This window comes from Solanum stenotomum, chromosome 10 (genome assembly GCF_019186545.1).
Source record: "Solanum stenotomum isolate F172 chromosome 10, ASM1918654v1, whole genome shotgun sequence".
NCBI lineage: Eukaryota > Viridiplantae > Streptophyta > Magnoliopsida > Solanales > Solanaceae > Solanum > Solanum stenotomum.
In genome coordinates this window covers 53921552-53945914 of record NC_064291.1, presented here as the reverse complement: position 1 = coordinate 53945914, position 24363 = coordinate 53921552, and the positions used below count along the sequence as shown (strand labels likewise).

Below are 24363 nucleotides of genomic sequence, written 5' to 3'. Positions count from 1 at the left end.
GTTGTTGGTTCGCTGTTAGAATGAAGTTTCGGTGGTTCGGTTGGGATTGAAAGGAGTTGTTTGTAGCTGCTAGTTTAGCTTAGTTTAGTGTTACTTGCGAGTACCTGTTGCTTTTGGTACTCACCCTTGCTTCTACACAGTTGTGTAGGTTGACAGCTCTATCAGATCCGACTTATTACTCATCTTCAGATTAGAGCTTCCAGACTTACTTGAGAGGTAGCGGTTCATTCCAGACGTGCCCTCAAGTTATCTATATTTATTGTTTTGTTCTATTCTAGAACTTTACTATGAGACTTGTATATTTTATTCAGATTCCGTATTAGAGGTTTGTACATGTGACAACCAATTCTGGGGTTTCATTGAGTTTATTTAAAGACTTTCGCTTATCTTTCTATCTTATTCTTGTTTTATTAATTTCGTATCGTTGGATTTTTGGGTGTTAGGCTGACGTGTCCGGTGGGGTTTGGACACGTGCCATCACATCCGGTTTTGGGGTGTGACAATCATATCTTAGAATCTACTGTTTATTCAATCTCATTTTATATGTTAAAAGAATGATACATTTATGTATTTGATAGTAAGGATCGATTTAAGATTTGAAATTTATGATTTCTAGATTTTAGCCATTTTGAGCTTTCTAGGTTCTAAACTTGTGATTTGCAATTCAAAGAGCTTGTAAATCAGCTCATCATACATAATTATCCCTTTACAGTGACATAAAGTCATTCTACATGATAAAATTGTGAGTTTGCAACATCATTCCCATACAGACCAATTGCACCAAAAACAGAATGCCAATCCTGCGCAAATGATTAATTGCAAAAACAGTTGACAAAATTAATCATGTCTTCCTGATGTTAAATCTTTTGCAGTAACACAGGGAAGTAACACAAAACAGTAACATAGGGCAATAATACAGGACAGTAACACAGGGCAGTAATACAGGACAGTAACATAAGGCAGTAACACAAGACAGTAAGCTGCAATAAATAAACAAAGGCAGAATAAATACCTTTTGCATGTCAGACATGACTGTTATGCCACTTCCATCACCAAGTTGCAAGTCTTCAATGAGATAGCTTAAGAACCAACTCCAAGAGTGTTTAGTTTCTTGATCAACCACTGCCCAAGCTATTGGATACATTTGATTGTTTCCATTTTTTCCAACAGCCACTAATAATTCTCCTCTACAAGCACCCTTCAGAAAGCATCCATCCAATCCTATAATCTTCCTACAACCTTCCATCCATCCATTTTTCAATGCAACAAAGCAAACATAGAAATATTTGAACAAGTGTAAGCCATGTACTGTTTCATTATCAGTTCTAACCCAACAAGAACTCCCAGGATTTGTACTCTTAATCATGTCAGCATAGTCTAACAACCTTGAAAACTCAAGCTTCCAATCACCCAAGAACTTGGCAATAACATTCATTTTTGCCCTGAAACATATTGATCTTCCCACTTTTAAGCCCCATTCTTTTTTTAGTGTCTCTTGAAGTTTATGAACTCTCATGTCAGGTTGAGCTATTATTCTATCCCTCATCTTCATTTCCACATATTTGGCTGTGCACAACCTGTTCTTATTCTTTGAAATACATCTATGAGCAGGATAGTATTTCTTCACAAAAAAATTTCCAGAATCTTTATCCAAGCTTGCAAAGATTTCCCATTTACACTTCCCTTCACATTTTACCCTAACTCTATGAGGTTCATTGGGCTTAAGCCTTAACTGAACCTTATGTTGAATAGCATAATCAGCAACATCCTTTCTAAATTGAGTTGCACTCTCAAATATCATACCCAACTCAAAGAAAGAAACGGATGAAGAAGAATCATACCTCAATTTGTTGCTTTTTCTTCTTGAAGGTAAATCAACACCTGGTTGTGCTAGAACATCTAGCTCCTCATCACTATCTTCACTTGGTTCATCTGATGAATCAATAAACACTTCATCACCTCCCAATTTCCCATTAAATTTGGCTGCCTTATTGGTGAAGATATTCTCAAATCCCTTATCTATGCCAACTTCTCCAAGCTCAATACCTTGATCCTTTGAGAGTTTTTTAGTTCTCTTTTTTTGCTTTGCAGTTTCATTTTTTTTGTCTTCACTAAGTTTTTCTCTAAAAGCTCTCAATTCTTCATCAACTTCACTATCATCCTGATCTGGAACATCATCTAAGTTATCCTCTTCAAAGTTAAGAGAATCATCATTTTCTTCATCTAATGGTTGTTCAACTTCACCTTCCCTATTTATACCATGTTCAGTGTGTGAAACCCTAGAGCAATTTCCCAATTCTTGATTATTATTTTCAACAGAAAATGGTCCCAAAGTAGGTGTAGCAGTGGACCCCCCTTTTTTAACAGTCACATGCTTCAAAAACAACTTAAAAAATGACCCACTCCGCAAATCTTTAACAAAGTTATATAGTTGGCTGTCACTTTCTATCTTGACAAAATTATGGGTAATAGGGTCTTCAGTAAAAAAAGCATCAACTTCATCATATCCAATGTCTTTTGTATACGATTTCAGTTCGGTCAAAGAGAAGTGGTCCTTATCTATGCTAAATACGATGTTTCCCAATTTCGACACATATTGACCTTTATAAATGCGACCTCCATGGTAAAAATAGCTATAATATGACCCATATGTATAAAGCTGTAAGAAAATAACTATTTTACATTAATGGTGACAAAAAGATTCAACTTTGTATCAAAGATAAACTTTCAAAAGGGCAAATTTAGGCATACCTGAACAGATGAACATCAACTTCCCCAAAAATCTTGAACGATTTTCCCCTTTTGATTCCCAAGTTTTGATTCACTTGCTGACCTAGGGTTTTCACTTTCACTTTGAGATGATTTTGAATTGTGTAGGTGAAATGAACAGATGGAATGTTTTAACCCTTCTTTATTAATTGAAATTAATTAATTTATTTTTTAGTTCTAAAATTGACATGTAAAATGTTTAATTAGTTGGCAGTCATTGATTGGCTCACTAATACACGTGGAAGTGTTTGCATTTCACGCACTTTGGTCCAAAAATCGCGGGTTTATTTATTAAAAGTCTGGATAGTTAAAGTGTCTATTTGTGCACTGTGAAAGTTGGAGGTCAAACTTAAAATTTGAAGCCAAGTTTAGGGGTCAATATATGTATTATGCCATAATTAAAAGAAAACTAATTAGCCGAAGGAACGAGATATTTCCGATGAAGAAAAAAACTAATTTGGTGGACCCATGCAATGAAAAAGAAGCAGAGATATCTTTCCAGTCCCCATTCGTACTATTACTTGTGTTGATTCAATGGAAATCGATATTTAACCAAGAGCCCTAAATGTTTAGGACTAACTGTTGACTAGTAGTTAACAAAACCAAAACTTTCAATTTTTGTTTAAAGGAATCGTAAGTGAATGATTCTAAGAATTAAAGCACTAGGCTCAGTTACTTTGTGAGGTTCAGCGGCGGAGTCAGAATTAGAAGTTTGGGGTTCTAAATTTTAGGACAGAAGATTGATGGTAGAGTTTGAACCCACAATACTAGTGCGAAAGACATTTCTACCACCCCTTTCTTACCACTGAGTAGTCAAACAATTTTGTTAGAGGTTTACAAGTTAATAGACATATATATTTATTTAATTTTCTAATACAATTACATGATCTACAAAAAGTTAGTTATTACATTATAACTATTAGAATCTATAGAACATGCTAACATATAGAAGTATTTGATGTTCATTAATTTATACCATTGAACTGTCAGGAGAGCTGCAAGACATATTTTAGAAGTTCTGAAGCCATGTTTTGCAGGAAGACAGTTTGATTATTGAAGTGATTCATACTGCTTTTAACATCAAAAATGAAATTGCTTAAATTTTTTTTGGCTCAAATCTCCTCATCTCAGCAACTTATATATATATATAGTAAAATTAATAATTTTTTTGTTAAATATACTTCTTTTTGATGCAATAATGACTCTAGCTAGTCAGTGATCACAAAGAGTCATGGACTCATGGTCTTCGTAACAAAGTGACCAGTTAATTATCTAATTGATTATGATATTATGGGTAAAAACTATGTCATAAATGTCACTCTTGTAACACTAAAACCTTAGAGGACCAAATCAATGATTAGTGAAGATGAGAGTATGAGGACTAAGGGAGTCAATTTTTTCCTTATGTTAGGTAACTTAGTACAAAATTTTAGCATCATCATAAAGTCTTTGTATATATGTTGTTGTAAGATAACTGATAAGTTTCAAGAGATCTTGATATAGTTGAGTTGTAACCAATTAAGTACCTATGTTAAGGTACACATTGATAGACTAGTAGGACTCTATAACTTATATTTTTATTCTTTTTGTATGTTATCATTTTTAGTTCATAGCGCAAAGAAAGTATAATATATTATATCAAATTTATCATTTACAATATGTTAGATTAAGTTTTAGGAATAATTCGCATGTTCCCAAAACTAGTTCTATAAAAAGAGGCTCATTGCTTCTAACTTGGTTGCATCTACTATGTAGTCCTAAGGGCTCTGAGAGTTTTATTTGGGGGATGATTTTTGTGAGACACAAGTGGTACATTATCACTAGTGTGAGCCTCTTGTTAAGTTGAGTTAATTTTGTGAGGTTATTTCTCTCGATATTTTGTATCTTTATTTATATAGTGGATTGCTCATATCCTTTTGTAGATTAGGTAAATTGACTGAACCTTGTTAAATATTTATGTTTCTTTTGACATATTTCTCATTTATCTTCTTACCCATGGTCTTCCTAGGTTGCTTTGCTAGCTTCCACATGATAATTAATTATTTCTGTTATTTTGGAGCTGATGTTAAGTTTTGATGATTTAACAAACTTAGGGATCCAACAAGGGACCAGATCCAGGAAAGGGTCTTCTGGTATATTGGGACTGACGGAAAGGGAAATGAATGAATAAACTCAGCATGAGGAATATTTGTGTGTCATCATCAAAAAGGGGGAAAATGTTATATTCTAGGTGTTTTGATGATCCTCACAAATGCAGGGACCCGGTCCTTGGCAGAGTACTTCCGTCCAGATTCAAAGTGGTGCACAACTGTAAAGCTATCTTTATAGCTGTCTTGTCAAGTTGGTTGGTGAGATGTGCAGCGTACTTCACCAATAGGAAGGGCGAACGAAGTTGTTTGTTTAAGTGGTTAAAACCCTTGTTGGTAACTGATATATACAACAATAAACAAACAACATTATTCATTCAAGAAGAGAGAGAGAGCTAGCAAGTCTTTTTCAAGAACTCAAGCATCAAAGAACGCAACAAGGGACTTGGTCTCGAAAAGTCTGCGTACGAGAAAAGGACGAAGAGACAGCTGTCAAAAAGCTGCCAACTCTGATGTGGTTGGTGCACAACTTTTCATAACAGCAAGCTCTCAGCCAATAGCCTCGTCCCAAAGAGTTTGTGTCCTTTTGATATAGTCTCTTCTCCAAAACATAAACTCAAGATTTGGCAAACAAAGTTGTGAATTTCTGAAAATTCATAAGCTAAAAAAGAAAAGGCCATCTTCAAGGAAGAATAATTCTCATGCTCAACAAAGGGACCTAATAGAGTGCTGAAGCGTCTTTGTTGAGTTGGAGCTTTGTATAGACACAACCTTAGTTTTTGCTTCTTGAAAATTCTCAAGAACACAAGCAAAGACCCATTTTCGTGAAGTATCCTCCAAAAGAGCAACAGGGACCTAATAGAGCTGCATTTGTCACCGTTGTCTTAGGATTCATACTTCAGTGCTTATATTGTAAATCTGTTCCTAATCTATAAAGGAATCAAATCATTTGTTCTGGTTGTAAAAAGTCTAAATCGGTTAGAGTTAACTGATTTAGTGGGCAATGTTATATCTACTCAGTAAAATTCTAAATCATCTAGGAGCTAGTTGATTTAGTGGATAGTGTTGTATCTGCTTAGTTAAAGTCTAAGTTATCTAGGAGTGATGGCTTAGTGGGCAGTGTGGTATCTGCTTAGGCTCAGTAAGTAATAGATGTATTACTTAGCATTGAGATTAAGAGGTTAATCTCGTTGGTGGTTTAATCTGTGTTTCACTTTTGCTTGAGAAGATTAGTGAAAACAGATGAAAATCATGTGTGACAGGTCGTGGTTTTATTCCCTTGAGCAAGAAGGTTTCCACGTAAACTGCTTGTGTTGTTTTCTCTTCATTGTTTACTCTTCATTACTGTTCTTGCTGTGTCAAGGGACCTGGTCCGTTGACTGATAGTGGACACACATATTCTATCAATTTCAGTCAAAATTAAAAGAAAATATCACTCATTATCTATAAATAGGAAACTAGGGAGAATTATTCAATGCTCATTAATATTTGTTTTTGAAAGACATTAGCACATAAGAGTGGGTTTTGAGAGAACTTTCACCAAGAGAGAAGAGAGAAGATAATGGTTCCTTTCGCTGCATAAAAAGCTTTGAATCAATTTCAAATGGATCCCATTTTCATAATTCATCATACAAAAGACAAAATCATCATACAGAACACGACTCTCTACTCATACAGAACACGACTAACACATTTTTATCTTACTCATACAATGTTGGATTGGACAATCTTGGAGTAGGTAAAGCCACCAGAGGCATTTTCTTCTTCAAAATAATACTGAACTTCTCTGTAACGTCCAATGTTTCTACTTCGGGCAATTTCCAGTCGAAAGAATGGATGAGTGAAGCCAGTGAATACACAAACATCCTCTCTGCCATGCCTATCCCCACACAGATTCTTCTTTCAGAACCAAATGGGAAATAGTTGAAATCATTTCCACTATAATCCCATTTATTGTCCAAAATCTCTCTGGACGGAACTCTGTTGGATTTTTCCAGATAGAACCATCTCTTTGAAAACACGAGATCCTTCAGGAACAGTGTATCCTCCAACAGTGACTGTCTCACTAGGACAATGTGGTATCAATAGTGGAGCAGCTGGATGTATGCGCAATACTTCTTTCATAACTACATAGAGATATGGTAATTGCTGAATATGAGACTCTTCCACAATATTATCCTTTCCCACAACTGTATCTACTTCTTGTTGTAATTTTCTCAGGACGTCTGGTTTGTTCATAATTTCAGCCATGGCAAACTCAATCGTGTTGGAGGTTGAGCCAGTTCCACCGAGAACCATTTCCTGTCCATAGTACTTGTGAAGTTATTATCATGTTCAACAATTTTTTAACTGTAGAACATGGTAGCAACTAACAGTTTCAGGACATGAATATATGAATCTAATAATTATTACTCACCCACCACAAAAATTCGTCAATACATTTACAATCCTAATGCCAATTTATATAGCATTTGATCATCTTATTATGACTTATATCACTATATTCAAATTTTTCATTTGTAACAGCCTAGCATGTAAGGAAATGGACTATTTAAAGTAAAAAACTTTGTAACCAGGACCACATGTGATGAAAGTAATATTGCAAGCAGAAGAACGCAACCAACAGCCCAGGACATGAATTTATGAATCTGATTCTTCTGAAATTAATTTCCCATATGCCACAATAATTTTTCTATACATTTACAATTCCACTATCAATGTCATTTAATATAAAAAAGAAAAGATCTGCCATCATGATCAGTGTAAGCCAGTATGAATGGTTGAAGACAAATGCAATCTTGGCTACTCAATAATAATGCAGTGACTATTTAGTAGAGGAAGATTTCTTTTTGGAACAAGCAAATTTAGTAGAATGCACAACTGATAAAACATACCATAAGTAAGGCTTTGATTTCAGTCATGGTCAGAGGTATTTTGGGATCTGCTTCATCTTTCAACTTTAGCAAAACTTGCAAAAAGTCTTTGCTTTCGTGGCAAACACCATTTCTGTCCAATTTTTGTCTTTGATCAATTATGCTCTCAAATATCTTATCAAATCTCTTTGCCAACACCTTCATCTTCTTTGTAACACCCTGGAAATCGAACCAGGCAAAGCCAGGGTAAAAATCGGAAATATTGGGAATCTGACCAACTCAACTATCTCAGTCACGACATGCCTAAACTCAGCTCCAAGACTAGCTCTCTCCTCACCCTTCACTGTGCCACCCCATAACATGCTTGTAATCACATTAAGCATAGTCAAGAACATCTGTTCACCAACATTCACAGGTGATCCTGCCTTGTTATAAAAGTAATTGATCGATTGTCTAAGTTCCCTTCTCCTTAGTGCATAAACAGAATCTAAAGTAGAACTACTAAGCATATCGCAAACACAAACCTTCCTCAACATGCGCCATTTTGTTCCATAAGGATTCAAAGTATGTCATTGCCACCATATGAAATTTCTCTTCCAGCAGCAGACACATCTCTGTTAGCAAAAATGGTATCTTTATCCTTAAGGTCCTCGCGAGCTAAGGCAGGAGAAGTAATAATACTCCCAAGTTTTTTACCAAGCCAGAGTCTACAAATGGGGCCATAAGTTTGGGAAAGAGATGCAAAATACATATGAATTTCAGGATCAAGAGAATGGAGATTACCTATCAAGGGTAAAGCTTTAGGCCCTGGTGGCAGTCCCTTGTTTGAGTTATTGATGAAACACCAAAGAAGCCATAGTACAGCTAATATACCAAGGAAATTGGAGGAAAATATACCCTTTTGATCAACATTGAGTTGTTGAAGGAGTCATGGGAAAGAATCAGAAAGTTGTTTGAAGAATTTGAGAGACATCTGAAGCATTTGCACCGCTTAAAGATTTTTTTTTTTGATTCTGCTGAAAGGTTGAGATAATTTATATGAAGACAAAAAGAGCAGTACGATGAAAACGAAGTAGAGTCACCTACCCTGAATCTCGTGATGTTAATTGAAATAGAGAAAGTACTTTGTTTGGTAGTATAAGAAACTTGGAAAGGAGCAAAGTTTGTTTGGCATGTTGTTCATCATTCATTTTTCAGCAAAAAAATCGTTTCTTTCTTTGGATTCATCGCCAGCAAAATTTATGTTGTAAGAATGCTGATAAGTTTCAAGAGATCTTGATATAGTTTAGTTATAACCAATTGTGTACCTATGTTAAGGCAAGCATTGATAGACTAAAAGGACTCTATAACTTTCTTTTAGTATGTTTTCATTTTTAGTTCATAGCACAATGAAAGTCATATAATAAATTATATCAAATTTATCATGTACAATATGTTAGATTAAGTTTTTGGAATAAATGTGTGAAGTACGTCCCCGAAACTAGTTTTTGATGATTGATCAAACTTTGAACCTGGTCCCAGTAAAACTGAGAGTTCCGTACAGTAAAATCTACAACTATCCAAAAGCCTGCATCTGCAGGTTCTGTTGTGGCTAGTGCGCGTCTCCCATAGCACAATAGGCTCTCAGCCAATGAAATTGCTTTGTGTGTTTGTGCCTATCCTATAACATGTCTATTCTCCATTGACACAAAGCAAGTTTTTGCATTGAAAAAGTTTATTAAAAAAGCAAAACCCTCTCAGCCGCGGAATATTGCTCAAGAACAGCCGAAGGACAAGATAGAGCTATCATCATTCTTAGTTGCTGCTAGGGTGTATATTTCAGTGGTCAATCGTGTAAGATCTATTCCTAAGTTATAAAGGAATTATACCGTTTGAAGTTCTTGTTGAGCTTTCCAATTCTTAGCTAGAGTTAGATATGTTGGGTTGTTGAAGTCTGGATCGACTAGAGTTAGTAGGTTTAGTGGACAATAGAGTTATTGCTTAGTTTTTCCTTGTAACAGAGTTGTTATAGTGAGGGGGAAGGGATTAAGATTTTAATTCCTAGGTTAGAAGAGTTTGTAATCTGAATGTTGCTCCGTTTTTAGTGGAATGGAGTTTGTGGTGAAATCCTGTGAGACAGGTAGTAGTTTTCTCCTCCCTTGAACGAGGAGGTTTCCACGTAAAATTCTTGTGTCTGATTTACTTTGAGTTATTTTTTTCGCACTGTTATTTTGTCAGGGACCTGGTCCATTGATTGTCAGTGGTGCATACATTTATATCAAAGACATTTTTTTCCCTCCAAATTTACCACTAAACGGAGTGTCTAGCGGTCTTTTATTAAAAATAAAAAGATATCAATAAGGATAAGTACAAGCAAGGGGGGCTAGGCCTTACCATACAATTCCTAATGAAGTACCTTACCTTACAATTCTTTGAAAGACATTAGCACATAACATTGATATATTTTTATCTTACTCATACAGTGTTGAATTGGACAATCTTGGAGTAGGTATAGCCACCAGAGGCATTTTCTTTTTCAAAGTAATACCAAACTTCTCTGTAAGGTCTAATGTCTCTCCTTCGGGCAATTTCCAATCAAAAGAATGAATGAGTGAAGCCAGTGAATACATGAACATCCTCTCTGCCATGGCTATCCCCGCACAGATTCTTCTGCCAGAACCAAATGGGAAATAGTTGAGATCATTTCCACCATAATCCCAGTTTTTTTGCAAAAATCTCTCTGGAAGGAACTCTGTTGGATTTTTCCAGGTAGAAGCATCTCTATGTATGGCCCATACATTTATGAAAACACAAGATCCTTTAGGAACAATGTATCCTCCCACAGTGCATGTTTCACTAGGACAATGTGGCACCAGTAGTGGAGCAACTGGATGTATGCGCAAGACTTCTTTCATCACTGCATAGAGATATGGTAATTCCTGAATATGAGACTCTTCCACAATATTTTCTTTTCCCACAACGGTATCTAGTTCTTGTTGTAATTTCCTCAGGATATCGGGGTTGTGCAATATTTCAGCAATGGCAAACTCAGTTGTGTTGGCGGTTGAACCAGTTCCACCGACGACCATATCCTGTCCATAGTATTTGGGAAGTTATTATCATGTATAACAATTTTTTAATTGTAGAACCTTATATTGGAGTTCAGTTCAAGGTTCACAGTTAAGTCACATATTATCTGATGCTAAATTTGCCGACTCTTTCCTTAAGTCAGTCCAATAACACGGTCGCAATTAACAGTTCAGAACATTTATGATCCTAATTTTAACTTTTATTAGCATTTGATCCTCTTATTATGACTAATATTACTATAAACCAATTTTTTATCCGTTAACTGCCTAATAGGTAAGGAGATGGACTATTTAAAATAAAATGCAAACATTGTAACCAGTACCGCATGTAATGAAAGTGAATTTTCCTACCAGAAGAACGCAACCAACAGCTCAGGACATGAATTTACGAAGCTGATTCTTCTGACATTTATTTCCCATATGCCACAATGATTTTTTGATCCTTTTAATATAAAAAAAAAAAAAAATCTGCCATCATGGTCATTGTTAGCTAATAATTGATCCAAAAAAATTAAGGTATGAATGGTTGATGACAAATGCAATCTTGGCTACTCAATAATAATGCAGTGATAACTGGGGAGAGGAAGATTTATTTTTGGAAAAAGCAAATTTAGTAGAATGCACAACTGATAAACATACCATAAGTAAGGCTTTGATTTCAGTCATGGTTAGAGGTATTTTGACATCTGCTTCATCTTTCAACTTCAGCAAAACTTGCAAAAAGTCTTTGCTTTCTTGGCCAACACCATTTCTGTCCAATTTTTGTTTTTGATCAATTATGCTCTCAAATATCTCATCAAATCTCTTTGCCAACACCTTCATCTTCTTTGTAACACCCTGGAAATCAAACCAGGCCTAGCCCGGGTAAAAATCGGAAAGATTGGGAATACTGCACAGCGCAGCTATCTCAGTCACAACATGCCTAAATTCAGCTCCAAGGCTAGCTCTTTCCTCACCCTTCACAGTGCCACCCCATAACATGCTTGTAATCACATTAAGCACAGTCAAGAACATCTGTTCACCAACATTCACAGGCGATCCTGCCTGGTTATAAAAGTAATTGATCGATTGTCTAAGCTCCCTTCGTCTTAGTGTATAAACAGAATTGAAAGTAGAAACATTAAGCATTTCGCGAACACAAACCTTCCTCAACATGCGCCATTTTGGTCCATAAGGATTCCAAACTATGTTATTGCCACCATATGAAAATTCTCTTCCAGCAGCAGGGACATCTCTGTTAGCAAAAATCGTATCTTGATCCTTAAGAACCTCGCGAGCTAAAGCAGGGGAAGTAATAATAATCCCAACTTTTTTACCAAACCAGAGTCTACAAATCGGGCCATAAGTTTGTGAAAGAGATGCAAAATAGGTATGAAGTTCAGGTTCAAGAGAATGGAGATTACCTATCAAGGGCAAAGGTTTAGGCCCTGGTGGCAATCCCTTGTTTGAGTTACTGATGAAACCCCAAAGTAAGGCTAAAAAAATAAGAAAAAAGGAGAAAAATACAGCCTTTTGCTCAATATTGAGTTGTTGAAGGAGCCATGGGGAAGAATCAAAAAGGGGTTTGAAGAATTTGAGAGACATCTGAAGCTTTTGCACAGCTAAAAGTTTTTTTTCTTTTTTTTGCTGAAAGGATCAGATGAATATAAAAAGAGCAGTAGGATGAAAACGAAGCAGAGTCACCCCTGAATTGAAACGGAAAAAGCACTTTGTTGGTATTATAAGAAAGGCATAATACATATATTGGACCCTAAACTTGCCTTCAAATTTTAACTTTGACCTCCAACTTTCATAGAGCACAAATAGGCACTTTAACTTGTATAAAGTAGAACAAGTAAACACACGAGTCCTACATGGCACAATACACGTAGGACACCACGTAGGACAAAAAATGACATGTAGGATGCCATGTAGGACATGTGTGTCTATTTGTTCTACTTTATACAAGTTAAAGTGCCTATTTGTGCACTATGAAAGTTGGAGGTCAAAGTTAAAATTTGAAGCCAAGTTTAGGTTCCAATATATGTATTACCCCTATAAGAAACGTGGAAAGCAGAGTTTGTTTGGCATTTCGTTTATCATTCAATTTTCAGCAAAAAAAGGCTTTCTTTCTTTGGATTCATTGCCTGCAAAATTTGAAGTCTTTGACAATCATGGCCTCAAATATTTAATCAGATACCGTTCATCTTCTTTGCTGAAGAAGAAAAACTCAATATTGAACGTATAATAGGTAAAAAAATATTATCTTTTCTTGATTTGTCAAAAATGGTAAGTAAAAAGAGACAAGCAACAAGTTAAAATTGGAAAAGTAAAAAGGGACAAAGGGAATAACTGTTTAGCAATGAAGAGACATACACTTAAAGTTGATTAATGGGCAGATAGTTAGGATGCATGTATAAGAATATTGCCAAGAAACTTTCTTTTAACAGTTTTTATAATTATAATAAATGCACCTTTACAGTATTTTGAATTTAAAGGATAAATTTTGAACTAGTTTTTATCTTACAAACAGGAAGCTCATGTCTGATGTGCATTCTGGAATAGACCTATTGAACTTTGTTGGTAATTCAGGCACACTTGAATTGCAGATACAAACTGTATAGAAACCTTTGAATTAATTTCAAATGGATCTCATTTCCATAGTTCATCATACAAAACACGACTCTCATATATATATACTAGTTTTGGACACGTGCGTCACACGTGTATTCCTATCAGTTAATACATACTTTCAAAACATAAATATTATTAAAACATGTGTATGGGATTCAATAGTGAATTAGAAGAGAAAAAAAAATACAAACTGATAATTAATATTTATATATGTTAAAGCGATATCGTAGTTGAACTTGAAATGAATGGGCAAGACAACAATTATAGTTTAAAACTAATTGTTGAAGTTATAATTTGACTTTGTTTCTTTCTGTAAAGTCTGTTTTGTGTAACAACAAGTAAAATTATCAATTAAGGTATTGTAACATTATAATGGATTTTTAATCTCACTTATATTTAACGTGAATAAAATCATTTGACATAAGCCTCCAAATGGATATATATGTATTGTGAAAATAAAAGTATTTCTTACTCAATATTTAAAAATGTCGACCATCATATTTTGAACTTCAATACTTCATTTGGGGACATAAAGAGTGTATTTTATTTTAAAATTAGAGGAGAGGTAGAATGAAAGAATAAGAAATGACAACAAATTTAAAGAAAAAATCAAACTGAAAAACTGGTATTGCTTGAGTGACAAAAGCAAGCTGGGGTTATATTTTTTTGGCTTATCAAACCAACGTATACCTATTCTTTCTTTTATGACTTCCAGAAGAGAAATTATAGTATTGCAATATTTTTTATATTTTTAATTTTGCGATCATTGAAAGCAATCTTCAGTGACACAAAGATCTCCCCACAACAACCTTCATTACGATAGAAACGCAGGACATAAAAAATGGGAAAATGCATAAGTACCCCCCCAGCCTATACCCGAAATCCCAGAGACACACCTAACCTTTACTAAGGTCCTATTACCCCCCCGAACTTATTTTATATGTAATATTCTACCCCTTTTTGGCCTACATGGCACTGTCTTGTGGGCCCAGCGCATGTTGACATTTTTTTCCAGGATAGTGCCACGTAGGCCGAAAAGGGGTAGAATATTATGGATAAATTAAGTTCGGGGGGGTAATAGGATCTTAGTAAAGGTTAGGTGTGTCTCTAGGATTTCGGGCATAGGCTGGGGGGGTATTTATGCATTTTCCCCATAAAAAATCAAACAAAAGGCAAAGCCTTATTCCTGTTTACAGAAGAAAGAAAAAGTTGTAATATATTTTATATACATACTATTCTCAAATATATCCAAAATTAACTCAAACAATAAAAAAAATATATATATTTACATAAAAGCGAGAAAGAAAACATCATTTGCATCACTAAACACCATCCACTGCCTTCACCTCAAAAGTTAATGTGTGAACTTCAAATGATTAGAATTTCATACGTTGTTTTTTCTCATAACCTACCTGCATAAACAATTAAATGTATAATTATATGCAATTATAGTGTGTAATACATAAAGTATAATATATACAAATCCTAATTAATATAATTTTATAAAGCAAGAATTTGCACATTACTAAATATGAGATTGTAAAAATGCATCAACAAGTTTCTCAATTTAGTTGACGCAGAAGAGGTAACATATAATACCAGCACTTCAACACTAAAAAACATATGAGAACTAAAAAAAAAAAAAAAATTATAAAGAAGAATTGTATACCTAATTTGTAGATGTAGAAACTATCCTGTCACTTGAAAAATATAACTTCAAATTCATTTAAAAATGAATTGAAGTATCTTGAAGCACTATAACTTTCGTTCCAAAATGATTTTGAAAGTCCAAAATATCGATGCTTTACAAAAATGATAATTCTGTTAAGAAATTACCACAAAGAAAACAACAAAATAGGGAAGTTCTCATCATATATTATAGCTGCTTGTAATCTTGATGCCACCAAAGCTGAGAAAGAAAAAATGACAAACATAAATACAATTAAATGTGATATACATATAAATCATGAAATCTAAAATTAAAATAATACGAAGAGATCAAATAAAAGTAAGGATTTGGCAATTAGCAATTGTATAACTAACCTTTAATCATACGCTTGTTTGATATTATTCAATATCTGTATTTATAAATTTGAAAAAATCATCTTCATTCAATATAGGCAAATGAAGAGACAAGAGTTCTAAGAAATTAATTTATGGAAAAGAGGGTTTTGAAAACTGATACACAGCTTTTTCTCTTCCATTTTCTTTAATGTCTTTAATTTCACATTTAATTGGATAATGTATTTAAACATTTTTTTGGACTTCTTAAAACAACGATTTAGTTTGGAAAGGTCTTAAAACAATGTTAATGGTTGACTATGATAAATAATGTAATGTGACTTTTCATATTTTTTCCAGTTTTTTATGATATTCAGCAAGCTTAGAGGTAATTAAAGTTTAATATCTAATTAATAATTAATGAGATGATGTATATTTTTTTATTTAGTGTAGGGTATAATGGTAATCAAACTTTACACTTTGGAGCTTCCCACTTATAATAATATTGGGAAAATGCATAAGTACCCCCCAGCCTATGCCCAAAATTCATGAGACACACCTAACCTTTACTAAGATCCTATTACCCCCCCCCCCCGAACTTATTTTATATATAATTTTCTACCCCTTTTCGGCCTACGTGGCACTATCTTGTGGGCCCAGTGCGTGTTGACAATTTTTTCAAGGATAGTGCCACGTAGACCGAAAAGGGGTAAAAAACTAATAAAAAAATAAGTTCGGGGGGTAATAGAACCTTAGTAAAGGTTAGGTGTGTCTCAAGGATTTTGGGCATAGGCTGGGGGGGTTCTTATGCATTTTCCCAATAATATATGATATGATGATATATGATATATGTGTTGCGGAAGCCGAATATATAGAGAGTGATGAAATCACAACTGCTATATCTAAAGGTAGCTAATAAATAGTAGATGAGACAACAATAAAAAGAACACCAGGAATTATCGAGGTTCAGTAAACTTTTGTTTTCTTTTACCTACTCATTGAACACAACCAACCAATATTTATTTCACTCCAAAAGAGTACAAGTGAAATACTACAAGAGAGAAAGAAGATCAAATGCCTTTGAAGATGAGAAGGCAAGTGAGAGGTGTGTCACAAATGAATTAGGAACTACCTATTTATAGGAGTGAATTCTTCCTATTGATGTCATCCATGACATCACAATGTGTCAAAATGTCAAGATTTACCTTGTGAAACCATTTTATGGTTCACCTAATTCTCACCTACAAAAGATGTTATCTAGACGTTTGTACCAATGAAGAATTATCTTCCTAACTACCAAATCTTTACATTAATTTATCTTTGAATCTTGTCAAATTTAAAAATACGTTCTCTTTTCTCATGTTTATCTCCGTTCATTTTCTATATGAGTTTATTATACCTTTAGTATTATGGATAGTTGTTCCAAATTTAACCCTTGCTTTCTTTCCTTGACGCAATGCTCACAAAACTCCAAGTTGCAAGTTTTTACTCCTTTTAGCTGTCACGCCCCGAGCCTACACCCTGGGCGGGACCGGCACCTGGAGACCATTTCTGGCCCCAAGCGAACCCTTGGCCTGGCTTTCTTAACTCAGCGGAAACCTCAACAGAATAACTCGATGCAATGCAATATTACAAAACAACTTAACTTATAAAATATGGCCATAAAGGCAATTCGAATCTCAAAGTAGGATATTTACATATAGACATAGATAAGAGACTCAAAACTAGCTGACTGACTGTCTGTCTATGAAGCCTCTAAAAATACTGAGATGGATGTTGGGATTGACCCCGCAACATCCTAATAAAACCAAAAACTAAGAACATAAATAATTGGGTCCTCCGGAATGCAAGGAGGCTCACCACTGACTCTGGAGTGCTCAGCTGAATCAACGACGTGCAGGATGCTGATCTGGGGTACCTGAATCTGCATCATCAAACGATGCAGGCCAACTGGCATCAGTACATGGAATGTACGAGTATGCAAGAGGGAAAACTAAGCAACAAAGGCTAGAAGGAAATCTGGAAGAAACTGAATAGCTTACCTGGCTCAACTCAACTCAACCTGACTGACTTCTTTCAATATAAGGCAATTTAAAACAAGTGCGATATAAAGAAAGACTGTTTAAAACATGCTATAAACTCTGTATGTATATAAAGGTACAATAAGCCTGAAATGTATATAGAAATACAATGAACTGATGTATATAAAATACAATAATCTCCGTGTATGAAAAATACAATAACTGCTGTGGGAGTTTCTCTAACCGACAACCATCACATAAGAGCTATAGTGATGATACAGCGATCGACCTCACGCTACCAGAGCATCTTATACCCGGCCAAAGGTATAAGACCTGAACTGCCTAATGGATCCACTAGTCTAATCTGAAAAGGATTCATCTAAAAAGTATGATCCTTCTCTACCCATGGTGGCTAACATGGTTCTATGGGGGCTGTGGGTTCTTTGAACGCTCCCCCCAATTCGGTGCTCGATACTACTCCCAAAATATACTGGCTCTTATGTTTTTAAAACATATTTATTCCTGCTGATATGAGATAATTACTCAAAAACTAGCCCGAAGGCCCCTTTGGAAATCTCAGTTTCCAACCTTATTCAAATGTAAAGACATTTCTTTAAAACTTCTTTGGGAATACATAGTTCCCTAATAACTTTGAGAAATGAACTCAACTTTAAACTCATGACTTAACTTGAAACTGAGACTCTTACTCGACTTGAAACTCTATGCTCTTTTTCTTGACTTCTAACTTCACTTGACTTGGAACTATCTTTCCTTGAATTGAAATTATGAATTCAAGGTGTTCGATCACATGTTATGGAGGGATTCTTGAACTCTTAGACGTACTTTGGAGGGTCGGAAACAACTATAGATCATAGGTATAATACTTTGGAACATGCATGAGAAGGTGAGGAAAGAAGTGGGGAAACTTGGCTGAGACCTCAGATTTCTGGTGACACAGATGGGACTTACGGACTCCATCGACGGACCATAGATGGACTTACGGTCCGTACTACAGGTCCGTAGATCACTTCAGAAACTTCCCAGAATTCATTTATAAAAAAAAAAGACTAAGTGTTGACCTACGATCCTGACTTACGGTCCATAGGTCAGGTCACGGACCGTAGATCGATGCCCCAAAAACCCAACTTCTGTCCCGATCGACGGTTGACCAGTACGGACCGTCAATCGATCTACGGTCCGTAGGTCAGGCCCGTAGATGGGATCGATAGACCAGAAATTGCTGTGAATTGATGGTGATTCAACTTTGAAAGGGGCATACCTCTTAGAATCATAATTTCCTCAACATACAATAGGTTCAACTTAATTACACAACCTCAATCATGTTTCACAAAGAACAATAACTTCAACAACACTACCAACAACATCAACAACAACTAACAACTTCAACACTTCAACAACAAACCCCAATCTTTTCTCAAATCATAAAGTAAACTTAGTGTGTGTGATGGAAAGGATCAACCCACACGAAAAACTCACATACCTATTAGGGATCACCCCCGATGATAATCCACGACGAAAACTTGTTGATCTTCTTTCTCCTCTTCTTCTCCTCTCAAGAACCCTAACTCTCCCTCTTTACAATGGGATAAAAGAAATGATCCCCAAAATCATCCAACACACCATGTAACCTCAAGAGAAAAAATTTGGGAAAAGACCAAAATGCCCTTAAATTTCCGGACGGATTTCCTTTCCAACTGCCCAACTTCTAAAGGGCATAACTCCCTCATACGAACTCGAAATCGAGCAAACTTGGTGGCGTTGGAAATATCGCTCCACGAGCTTCGCAACCATAACTGGAACTACTCCTAACTCATCCTGAGCTAGGAGTTACGACTACTCAAAGTTGGCCAAAAACTCATTGATCTCCATACTTAGCCAAATTTCCACTTTTTTTTTTAAAAAAAAAGACTACTTTCCAATTTCAAGCTTCTTCAAAGCCACTTCAAATTGTCGGATGTTACATTAGCAATCCTTGATCTGATAAAGTTTTCAAGGATTTTCCTCCAGCATGTCCCAAGCGCATATGCCACAGCCTGGTCATTTCTGCCTCCTTGTCGTCGTTGGATGTTGTTGTTGATGTCCCAATAACTGTACTACCTTGATAGTGGTACATGTTATTATTTCTTCGAATTGCCTTCATTACCACCAGCGCACCGGAGCATATTCTCATTACGTCATTAGCTTCAATGACTTTGAATCCCTTTGACTCTAGGGCTCCAACAGAAATGAGATTCTTCTTCAAATCCGGTACATACCGAACATCTGTTAATGTTCTGGTCAATCCATCATGATCCTTAATCAAATTGAACCAACACCATATACGGTAAAAGGATTATTGTTTGCGATGTGAATAACTCCACATTCTCCTTCTTGTAAATCTACAAACCAGTCCCTATTGGGACACATATGATAGCTACAAGCTGAGTCCATCAACCATACATCAGATGATTTGAATGGATCTGTTGTAACTAGTGAGTAATCAGAGTCATCACAATCAGCCACATTTGAATCCATGACAGCCTTCCCATTATTTGGTTTGGCTTTGCTTTTCAACTTTGGGCAGTCTTTCTTCCAGTGCCTTTTTTCTCGGCAAAAGGCACATTCATCTTTGTTGAGTCTGGATCTTGACTTGGATCTCCCATTCTTTGTTCTCACATGATTTTGAGAATGACCTCTCACAATCAGAGCTTCTGTCACGACCCGATTTCTCAAGTCATGATGACACCTACTATAACCCACCAGTAGGTAAGCTAACCTGTAACCCGAAACAACAAGTAATGGGTCTGAGGGTAGAAACTAAATAAGAGTAGGCAAATAACAATATAAACAGGCGGAAGCAAACCAAAAACATATATACAAATAAAGATCCCTCCCAGAACCTGGAAGTCACTAGTACAGAGCTACTAACAAAATGAGTACAAGTCCCAAAAGTGGACAACAAAGACTGGACTGTCTCGAAAGGTAAAAGACAAGTCTATATATACAGATGGAGACTGAAATAGTACAAAACGTCGTGTACTCACTCCCGTCTCCGGATCAGTCTGCTCCAAGCTTGATCAACGCTGGCTACGAGTGCCCGGACCTGCATCACGAAATAGATGCAGAGCGTAGCATGAGTACCAAAACAACAGGTACCCAGTAGGCATCATAGGCCGACTGAACTTGAAAAGTAAAGGCAATATGAAAAGAAGGAATAATACAAATCGAGGGTCAAGAGCGAAAATCTAAGTAACAATGGAATGCACACGAGTGTACAAAGAACTAACTAAAGTAATCTATAAGCTAACTACACCTAACTGGACCCCCATAAGCCCAGAAGGTACACTCGTGCGCAAGTTAAATAAAAACCCGAACGGACCCCCATAAGCCCGACGAGTACACAGAATAACTATAACTAAAAAGAATTGCATAAAAGAACCCAAGAACGAAGAACAACGAACCAGAACCTCAACCCTAATTAGTAGAATCTGACAGTACGGAGGCCGGACCTCGAATCGGATGCTCACAAGAAATACCCAAGTAACCAATCACAAGTAACAAGTATAAGAGGCCGGAACTTTAACCGGATGCTCTATATAAGTATTTGGGCAATAGAGGCCGAACCTTAAACCGGATGCTCTATATGAGTGTATGGGCAATAGAGGCCGGACCTCAAACCGGATGCTCTATATAAGTGTATAGGCAATAGAGGCCGGACCTCAAACCGGATGCTCTATAATTGTGCCAATGTAGCTGCTGAAAGAGTCCCAATTGATCCATACTCATAAATATCCGTGGAACGCCGTCCACACATAGCCAATCAATGTAAGTCCTTGGAACCAAATCGAAAATCAAATTAAAATCGCGAAGTAGAACTAGTGTCGCCGATGTAACTCGTGAAGCCGTAACATCAAGGAAAATAAGGATAACTAAAGTCGGAGCAAGCGTATCGCCTAGCTAAGGCCCAATCTATCAGACTCTAATCTGCTACACCAGTCTACAGGGATCTAAGTCGGCTGAGCGGCGTCGGGGCACAACTATGGCCTATCGGATCCGAATTATGTATTTCTAAAGCAAGCCCTAGTCAAACCTAAACTAAGGCCCAACATGCTTCAAATAAACAGTAATTAAGCATGCAAGCACTCCACATAGCGAGGATGGTCCGTTAATAACACAAAGCATGCTCACAGTTACCCAATAATTCCCGAAATAGATCGAAAACATGATTTCTTAACACTTATGCAAGATTCAATAACTACCCAACCCAAATCCCAACTAATCAACATACATTCACATTCTCGAGCTCAATCTAAGAGAGGAAAACCGTAGCCTACCTTAAAGCCGATCACACGCGCTCCAAAATCACTCCTTCAGAGTTTTCCCTTTTCGAACGGTCTCGAAATGCTGCCCCGCTATCAAAAATAGAGTCACAACGTTAATACGGTCGTCTAGACACCGAAATCACAACAAACGGAGACGGGTCAATTTTGGAGTCAAAACGGAAATCGTGGGACCCGCGCAAGAAATTCCGAAATTAACCCCAAAAGTGGGTCCTAACCAGTTCCCCCAGCTCATGTCCCATAATGGGACACAATTCGGGGCTCAGGAACAACACAATATCAACAAGCAACTAAAACCCAAATTTTCTCAAAAGAATAGAAATGGGACAGCAGCTAATTCAGCGTTTTTACCAAAAACGGACGATCTACAGTAAAATCTAACAACACCACAATGTTCTCCTCGAAAAACCACTCAAAATAGCCTCAAAAATCACCAAAATCGGATCTAAAATGGCTAAGAAAACAAGTCTCAAAAATTTCCAAAATCAAGCTCACAAAAAGGGTCTGGAAGCAAGTATTTTTCGAAAATTACCTCAAACGGGGACTCCAAATCACTATCCGAGATCACCAACGCGTTTTCCTCAAAAAATCTCACAACTTAGCCTTTTGGATCACCCAAATCGGTTGAGAGATGAGAGAGAGATGAGGGTTTGAAGTTTGGAAAATGTTGCTGATTTTCTGCAATTTATTGCAGAAAATCTGCAACATTTCCAAAACTTGAAATTCCGATGGGGTGCTCCGATCTCGTTCGGAACCCCGTGCACGCAAACGAGATATGCAACCATACCAAATTTGAAATTCCAGACTCAACGGCGCAGTCGAAATTTCCATCAGAGGTCATTTCGATAAAAAGTGGGTCCCACTTCCAAAAGCCATTTTAAATCAAAACTCACAAAAGAGCTCGGAAAGATATCGAAAACCTCCAGACACAAAAGAAGGGTCAATCTAGACCAAACTCGACATTTTGGAGCTAACCACGCTGATAGAATTCTCATCCGAGCGCGTTTACTCAGAATGTTGACCAAAGTCAAACTTAGGCTTAAACTTAAAGTTAAAACGCCTAATCGCACCGACTCACACTGAAAACCTCGGGAGTCATGTCGACCATGCTACTAGCCTAAAATGACCCTTCCGGAGCTGATGGAATCGTCGAAATTGGATTCCGATGTCATGTTCTTGAACTTTTGATCGAAAATGATCGTTCAAGGTTCATAAGCTCCAAAACACAAAAACTCACACCAAGACCAAACGAACGACCAGGTGACCGAACTATCAGTCCCAGCAAGTCATAAATGACTTGGGGTCGCTATAGGAACGCTCTAAACGACACACAGAAGGCAAGACACAGAAATGACCAAGAGGGTCATTACAGCTTCTGCTTTTCCGCCCTTTTGTTTTTCTTTCTTTCTTTGTTCATAACTATATAAGACAGAACAAACTTCTTTGAGAGATACTTCATCATTCCCATGCAGTAGAGTAGTTTCAAGGTGCTCGAACTCATCGGGAAGTGAACTTAACAACATTAAGGCCATATCTCATCCATAAAAGTCACGTCCATATTCCGCAAATCAATCGCCAACTTATTAAAGCTGGTGATATGATAATTCATTGTGCTACCAGGAATATAAGTGAAGCGTAACAGTCTTCTTTTCATGTAAAGTTTATTTTGACTGTTTTTCTTCAAGAATTTCTCCTCCAATGAATTCCATAATTTATTTGCAGATGTTTCATTTGTGTATGAATACTTTTGTTCTCTTGCTAGGTAAGATCGAATGGTACCGCAAGCAACACGGTTGATAATCTTCCAATCTTCTTCTTCTACACCGTCTGGTTTCTTTTCTTCTATGGCAATATCTAGCCTTTGTTGAAAAAGAACATCAAGGACCTCGCCTTGCCACATTCCGAAATGTCCTGACCCGTCAAAAATTTCAACTGCAAATTTTGCATTTGACACAATTCGTGTCATAATCGAAGATGTCAATGATGACGTATTATTGACATTCAATGTGGACTCATCATTTTTATTGTCTCCCATTTTTGCTACAAATACTATTTACTAGCTAACAATGCAAAGACCAAAGTAAATCTTTTCTGATGTGGAAGTTCAAATTGTGCTGCAACCACAGAGCATACTCAGATAATACCTTGGCTCTGATATCAATTGCTGCGGAAGTCGAATATATAGAGAGTGATGAAATCACAACTGCTATATCTAAAGGTAGCTAATAAATAGTAGATGAGACAACAATAAAAAGAACACTAGGAATTAACGAGGTTCGGCAAACTTTTGTTTTCTTTTACCTACTCATTGAACACAACCAACCAATATTTATTTCACTCCAAAAGAGTACAAGTGAAATACTACAAGAGAGAAAGAAGATCAAATGCCTTTGAAGATGAGAAGGCAAGTGAGAAGTGTGTCACAAATGAATTAGGAACTACCTATTTATAGGAGTGAATTCTTCCTATTGATGTCATCCATGACATCACAATGTGTCAAAATGTCAAGATTTACCTTGTGAAACCATTTTATGGTTCACCTAAATTTCACCTATAAAAGATGTTATCTTGACGTTTGTACCAATGAAGAA

At 36.3% G+C, this 24363-nt stretch overlaps 1 protein-coding gene, 2 long non-coding RNA genes and 2 pseudogenes across 4 annotated transcripts in view; 2 read left to right on the top strand and 3 right to left on the bottom strand.

The window, feature by feature from the left end:
* LOC125878435 (uncharacterized) overlaps positions 1–24363 on the top strand; it is a 70512-nt gene that overhangs the window by 19317 nt on the left and 26832 nt on the right. The gene's annotated exons all lie outside the window — the stretch shown is intronic.
* Positions 1–24363, top strand: part of LOC125878434 (uncharacterized) — a 48716-nt gene that overhangs the window by 15739 nt on the left and 8614 nt on the right. For both annotated transcript variants that reach the window (XR_007447754.1, XR_007447753.1), the window contains exon 2: positions 12167–12215. This is a non-coding gene — a long non-coding RNA (uncharacterized LOC125878434). The remainder of the gene's footprint in view (positions 1–12166; positions 12216–24363) is intronic.
* Positions 1–24363, bottom strand: part of LOC125878409 (flavonoid 3'-monooxygenase CYP75B137-like) — a 55869-nt gene that overhangs the window by 24560 nt on the left and 6946 nt on the right. The window lies entirely within an intron of this gene.
* Positions 6557–8702, bottom strand: LOC125878417 (flavonoid 3'-monooxygenase CYP75B137-like; annotated as a pseudogene).
* Positions 10180–12381, bottom strand: LOC125878415 (flavonoid 3'-monooxygenase CYP75B137-like; annotated as a pseudogene).